Source organism: Triticum dicoccoides, chromosome 4A (genome assembly GCF_002162155.2).
Source record: "Triticum dicoccoides isolate Atlit2015 ecotype Zavitan chromosome 4A, WEW_v2.0, whole genome shotgun sequence".
Lineage (NCBI taxonomy): Eukaryota > Viridiplantae > Streptophyta > Magnoliopsida > Poales > Poaceae > Triticum > Triticum dicoccoides.
The window spans coordinates 645,928,646-645,936,287 of NC_041386.1; positions in this window are offsets into that span (position 1 = coordinate 645,928,646).

The window sequence follows — 7,642 nt, forward strand, 5'->3', positions numbered from 1 at the left end:
GAATGCCCAGAAGCTCAATTAATGTATAAAAGAGGTGAAATGAACCTAGAATAATTCCAAAATTTAGCACGGTACTTCTATTTGGTCTCATATGGCTGTGTAAAAAAATTAAGGCGGGAGAAGGCAGTGTACGTATGTCGTTTCGCACACAGAGGTGACACATTCCCTCTTGGAACCACGAGCCTTCTTGAGGGAAGCTCCGATTTGTAAGAAGCTTACACCAAAGCTTGTCCCAATTTGGTCAAAAAATTTACCGCAACATGTTGGTGCCATGTCATGAGACCATGCCAAGTTTCATGATTTCCACGCGTGTTTTGGAATTACCGGAATTAAAAAACCAAGTTTCTCAATCTTTCCACCGAGCCACGACGCTCAGATGTTTTAATTTCACTCCCATCTCTTGCATGGGACCTAGAAATTCACCCAAGGAATCACATGTGATTTTTCAAACAACTTTGGTGCATTGGAGCCTGTGCTTGTAGTTAAAATTTGAATTATGCACATTAAATGCCCAGAAACTCAATAAATATATAAAAAGGGCCAAACGAAACCGGAATAATTCCAAAATTTAGCATGGTACTTCTATTTGGCCTAATCTAGCTGTCTAAAAAATTAAGGCGGGAGAAGGCAGTGTACGTATGTCATTTCACACACGGAGGTGACACGTTCCCTCTCGGAACTACGAGCCTTCTTGAGGGAAGCTCCGGTTTGCAGGAAGCTTGCACCAGAGCTTGTCCCAATTCGGCCAAAAAAATACCGCAGCATGTTGGTGCCATGTCATGAGACCATGCCAAGTTTCATGATTTCTAGGCGTCTTTTGGAATTACATGAATTAAAAAACCAAGTTTCTCAATCTTTCCGGCCGAGCCACGACACCCAGATGTTTGAATTTCACTCCCATCTCTTGCATGGGACCTATAAATTCACCCAAGGACACAAATGTGATTTTTAAACAACTTTGGTCCACAGGAGCACGTGCTTGTAGTTCAAATTTGAATTATACACATTAAATGCGCAGAAACTCAATTAATGTATAATAAAGGCCAAACAAACATGAAATAATTCCAATATTTAGCACGATACTTCTATTTGTTCTAATCTGTGTGTGTAAAAAAATTAAAGCAGGAGAAGAAAGTGTACGCATGTCGTTTCGCACACGGTGGTGACACGTTCCCTCTCGGAACAGGAGCCTTCTTGAGGGAAGCTCCAGTTTGCAATAAGCCTACACCAAAGCTTGTCCCAATTCGGCCAAAGAAATTACTGCAGCATGTCGGTGCCATGTCATGACACCATGTCACAGCCCTAGAGTGATGCTTGTAATTAGTTGCATTGGTGAGCTTCATGTCATCATTTTTAATCTTAGTGAAAATGGAAATGAGGAAATTTGAAGCCTCTAAATTTTAATAAAAGGGCAAGAACCGAAAAATTTCAATCAGTGAATCCAAAATGCCCTAGAAATATTTCTGACAATTTTGGCAAGAGTTATAAATCAACCCAAAATTTTGGATCATTTCTAAGGAATTATTTGGGCTCTGATTTTAAATCAATACTATATTTGAATTTGGAGATATACTCATATTATGTAAAGTTTATGTCTCCAAATAATTTGAAACATTTTATGAGCATTTGGATTTTCCCATTGTACAATATAAAAATATTCAGAGGAATGTTGCCACTGTTTTCCATTTGTTTGGAGTTTAAAACAGTGGCAAAATGAATTAATAAAAGAAAAACAGAACAGAAATAAAACAGAGCAGAGAAAACCTACCTGGCACTTTTGGCCCAGCTCCTGTGCGGCCCAACAGGCCCAGCCCACTGGCCCCTGCCAGTCACCTGCTACCTCCCGCCAGGAGGACAGGAGCGCGTGGCCGCGGCGCGCTGGCACGCGCCTCGCCAGCTCCTGCTTGCCGTCGAGGGCCTGGACGCCTCCACGAGTGCCACGCCACCTCCCCGACCCCCCTCTCACTTCTCCCTCGCTCTCTGGACCTCCCTTCCCCTCGCTCCTCTGATTTCCCCCCATGGCCGAGCATGCCCGTCGCTGCCGCTCGATGTTGCCACGGCCACTGGCCCTCCCTCGCCCATCCAACGTGCTCGGGAGCTCCGCCACGCCGTCCCCGTATACCCCACCAAGCCACGTGAGCTGGGAAGCACCGCAACGCCCTCGACATCGTCGTCTTCTACCTCGGGCCACCGAGATTGCCGGCAATGCCACGACACCTTCCGTGCTTCCCCGAGCCCACTTCGACGCCCCCTACAACCGCCGTGAGCCACTACACCGAACCCCTCTCTCCCCGTGCTCGTTTGCCCCCTCTATCTGTCGCTTTCGTCAAGCCCGAGACCTCACCGCCGCCGGCCATGGCACCACCGTGGCTACTGACGCCATAGCTCACATCTGAGCGTGTCCCCATGTTCAGAACTTCCCCAGGAGCACGTATCACCCATCAGTTCCTCCCCTAGTGCACCATAGCGTCGAGTTGGTCGGCGCCCAAGCTCCGGCAACCGCTGTTGAGGTCGCCGCCGCCGTTTCCGGCCACCGCAGCCGCTGACTTTGGTCCCATTGCATGCGAAAGAGCGCCAGCTACGCATAGAACCTCTCTGCCGCTTGTTTGGTCACCGGACGGCAAGACCCGATGCCCTCCGCCACGTCTGTCGACGCCGGCGTCGAGCAGTGGACCAAGTCCGGTAGGTTTGATCCGCTGACCAGGGGTTTGACCTCCCCTGGCTGACTGACGTGTGGGCCAGGCCCCTTTTTTTAATTAGTGTTAGATTTAGTTAGTACTAATTAACTTAGTTAAGTAGATTAGACACTGACATGAGGGCCCAGGCTCTAGTTAAATTAGGTTAGTTAGTTAGTCACTGACCAGTGGGCCCCACTAGTCAGGTTTGACCTGGACCGGCCCTGTTGACCTGATGACGTCATAATGACGCAGTGCTGACGCAATAAGCTATTTTCTGGGTTTAATTTAATTCAGAAAATTCTAGAAAATTGCCTAAACTTCTAAAATCATAGAAATTCAACCGTAACTCCAAATGAAATAAATTATATATGAAAAATGATAAGAAAAATCCAATCTATCCATATGTACCATTTTCATGCATGTTAGAACAACTTATGGCTTCTGTTTAGGCCAAATCATATAAATGGCATTTAAACCCTCACATATGGAGTTTGAATTTGAACCTAGGGTTCAAACCAACTCCATTTAACATGTTGCTAGTTGCATTAGCTCAAAACACAGCATATTGACATGTCATTATCATGCATCATAATTGTTGCATTTCATTGATTGTGTTCCTCTTTGTTTGCCGGTATTTTTCCCCTCTCGATAGACGTGGTTCCGACGATGAGTTCGATGACACCGATGAAGAACTATACTATCTTCAGAAGTGCCAGGCAAGCAAAACCCCCTTGTTCATTCCGATACAATCCCACTCTCTCGCTCCTGCTCTCTTTTACTGCATTAGGACAACACGATTCCTCTGTTACTTGCTGCGGTAGTTGAACCCCTTATCCTCTGCATGACCTGTCATTGCCACTCTGCCATGTTGTATTTACACATATCGAGCATATTGTGTGTATGATTGAAATGCTTGGTATGTGTGGGATCCGACAATCTAGTTGTTTATCCTTGGCAGCCTCTCTTATGGGTAAATGTAGTCTAGTGCTTCCATGAGCCATAGTAGTCCGCTACAGCCCGGTTCACCGGAGTCCTGTTAGCCCAGCACTACTGCTCAGGACACTTGACTGGCCGGCATGTGTTTCACTTCGTTCCTATGTCTGTCCCTTCGGGGAAATGTCACACGGTGACATCCGGAGTCCTGCCTAGCGTGGGAATACCCGTGGGAATACCGTGCGTGAGGCCGCAAAGTGATATGAGCTGTTACCGGCTAGATCGATGTGACTTGGAATCGGGGTCCTGACAGCTTTGGTATCAGAGCCTGACTGCCTGTAGGATTACCAAGCCAAACTGGTCGAAGTTGTGTCTAGAAATGCTTTAGTTATGTAGGGGAATTGATTGTGGAAGGGAACGTAAGGCTCTTTTTACTCCTTTACCTTATGGCCTTCTGATGTGAGTCATCCTCTTCTCTTCTACGGGGTTTAAGAACTAGGCCTTCTAATCTATCTATCAGGATGACGTGTTACTAATCCATAGACTTGTAGGATTGATGGATTCAATTCTTAGTTTAGTTCCTACTATTTCTGTGTGTTGACAATTGATCTCGAAACCTTGATATTGTGTTGTTGAGTGGTTATGCCACCATTTTACAGGATGTCTCAAATCTTTTGAGCATTTATAGCCGTTATGCTGTCCGAGTGATCCCAGGTTTCTAAATAGTCTGATGCATTTGCAAATCCTTCCTCACAGTTCCCGATGTCCTTTTGGGCCAGTTTAAGCACACTAATCCGTCTGTTGAGGTACTCCGCTGCCTCGGCATTTATGTTGGAGCTATTATTATGACCCTAGGTGTCTAGAGTATCACCTGGTAATCTAGCAATGCTTTGCATCCCCAGTGTGATGATTCTGGCCACCATTCTCGAAAGCATCCCGTGATGCCGTTTAGTTAGTAGGCATTCTATTCCTGGGTTCTTGGCCCAAGATTCACTCTACTTATCTCGTGTTGATAGTGTTGCTAGTTTCTTTAGGATATTAGTAACCTTGCGATAGTCCTCGAGGTCCATGGTATTTCCTTCTTCCAAATACCATGAACCATTAAGGCATAAGTTCTTTGAACCAAAAGATCACAATAAGAGTGCTCTTAATGGGTTCTCCATTCAAGAATTGTGAATCTGCTAGTCCTACCTTTCTGCATGGATTATCCGGAAGAAACCTGTTGAACTTGTTCAACGTAATAATCTATGCATCCACAACTCAGAAAGATATATGTTCCTTTGAGTCGTTCCTCTTTAGTTGTTTTCTGACCTTTGTCTATCAATTGATAGTCAAGAGTATGTGTGCATTCATGCTCATCGATGCCTATTATTCTTGTGGTCCGTCAAGCCATTCTATTCCGAAATGACTAGGAGAAACAAGCTCCAGTACCTCATCCATCTCTGGGATTGGGTCAAAGCAGTTGTATACCGCAGATCAGAATGCCAATCCAGCTTTTGTTCTGTTCTACCTTGGAGTGTTGCCTCCTTATGTTAGGATCGTCATGAGAATTGCACCACCTCTTATGAACTCTGGATACAGTGATACTTCTCGCCATCATTATTCATTCCTCGGTTCCGTGCTATTGTAACCGGAACGCCGACAATGAGTCGTGATGTGTGAAATCAATACTCCTAGCAACTCCGTTGCTTGGTAGTTGTTGGACAATATTCTCATTCTTAGCGTGTTGGTTATTAAATCATCATTCTAAGATTGATCGTGCTACCTAGTCCATTTCCCTGGTGCACTCTTCGATCAAGAGTTGGGACTGTGTCTATCCTTGCTTATTTGATCATATCGTCTTGCCCTGAAAAACAAGATTTTTCTCGAGCTTAGTAACATATCGGTGGTTCGTGATTTCCGGAGATCTTCTCGGAAGTATTACCTAGTTGTCACCTGACCGGTATGTTGAGTTCGTGATTAAATGGGTTTTCTTATAAATCACCCCTTCTCCAAGAATCTGTGTTGGATATCCCTGAGCTAGTTGGTTGAGCTAAACAACAACTTGAAGAGTTGGAAGATAAAGCTTGTCTGACTTAGTTCATGTTAAGGGATATCTTTTTGTGTGTGTGCATGTTGAAGAAAGATGATATCTCCATCAATTGGTCCTCGTGATCAGTTGTTGGATCTATTGCCTTGTCAAAATCTTGACTTGAGTATGGGCTATCGTCAAGTCAAATCAGAACCAACGATGTTCGTAATGTTGTCTTACTCGTGGTTGATCCCTCGAGCATACACCATTACATCTTTTGGTCCGACCAATGCTATCGCCGTGTTCACATGATGGTGGAAGTCCAGTGATATGGAAATTCTGATGAGTTGTTGTTGAGTCCATCAGCCGCATTTTGTCTCCTCCATGATTCATGTTGAACATCCAGCTAGCATTGGAAACTTGTGTAAGCATTTTTCTTCATGCTCTGTTCATGAAGTATCTGTCTGGATGAAAGAAGTGACTTCCTCTGGTTCACTTGCAATCGATGCAAGTTGCCGCCATGAATTCGAGAAAGATTGTTTTTGTTTCCTCTGGAATCTTCCCAAATTAGTCACACATATGTGCGAAGTACTCTATGGTTTGTTAGGTTGGACGCCTCCATTCTATATGTGTTTCCTAGCACACCAAGCCACTGATTGATTTGTTCAAGGAGAAGAAGTTCCTTCTTAAGAATCATGACCTATGTCAGGACTTCGTTATCCTCGATGGCGGTTCCCCAACCTGAACTTGGTAGTATTTTATTATAAGACTACCACATGGTCACGCTTGTCTCGGACAACGCGTTCACCTGTTTGTAGCAAAACCAGCTCATATTTTGGAGCTTACTACCATAGTCCATTTTCCTAGAATCTCACAATGTCGTTTCGTCGATTCATGTTGCAAACTATCATTTTTCTTTCTAGACTCGATGAGTCTGGAATATCCTGACACCAACCAGATCTGAATCTCAGGCAGATATGATGGTTGGAACGTTTTCCCAAGAACTATAATATTGGTCTCTGTGTAACCCAGTAAAGTGGATGTCGTGGCTGACACACCCAGTCAGAAGATCTAATATTGTAGTATCTTGATTGAAGAAGTTGGCCACCTCTCCATAAGGATTTCGTAGGATTTACTCCAAAAGTTGTTCCTTATGGATCCTTTGTATTCCGAAGTCCGACCACTACTTGATGGCTATGTTGATGCTTTAAAGCATGACCATAGTAACCAGTACATCAAGGAGAACATTAGAAGCGGAGTGCTAAATGTCTCTCGGTCGATCATCCAGATTTCGTTCCCTTGGCCTCGCTAAGGTGAAATCTGAGAAAGGGTTGTCCTTTCTATGCATCTGCATTGTCCATCACTATTTGTCAAGGTAGTAAGATGTGTTGCCAGGATCCTTGACTCGCATGTTGGTAGAACCTTGATGAATATGGAAATGCTCAAGTTCTTGAGAGCACGCGCAAGCAAAATCATCCCTTGCGTTGTCTTCAACAAGGTAGTCCACATCATCCATTCTAGTCGATATATGCCATTCTTCTGAACCTCCTCGAATGATCGCTTGTGATTGCCTTAGGCTGGCATAAAGAGTTCAAATGATCATTATATCAAAAGTAATTCTTTTTGCCACTTAAGGGAATAATTCTATGAGTCACCTCCTCTAAGATGTCCCGTTATGGAATCATGGCAATTATCTCCTCACTACCTTGAAAACCATGCACCATCCTACTCCAGCATGGAATTATCACCTACCAATTCGAACCTTTGTCATATGTTTCTCTTCCATCATCTCTGATGCATGTCTTGCCTCTCAGCTCTAGAGATGTTTCCATGTCTCATTCCATGAGTTGATCTTATGATCATTAAGATGTTGCTCGAACCTCAGGAAGATCGTTTCTTCTTAAATTCTCCCTTTCTACTCGTTGTCATGTTGGATGTAGTTCTCAAAGCAAGACGTCGAGATCAAGATGATGCAATAAATCAACATCCTCGAGAAGACATCTAGATCGTGAAGCTTGTG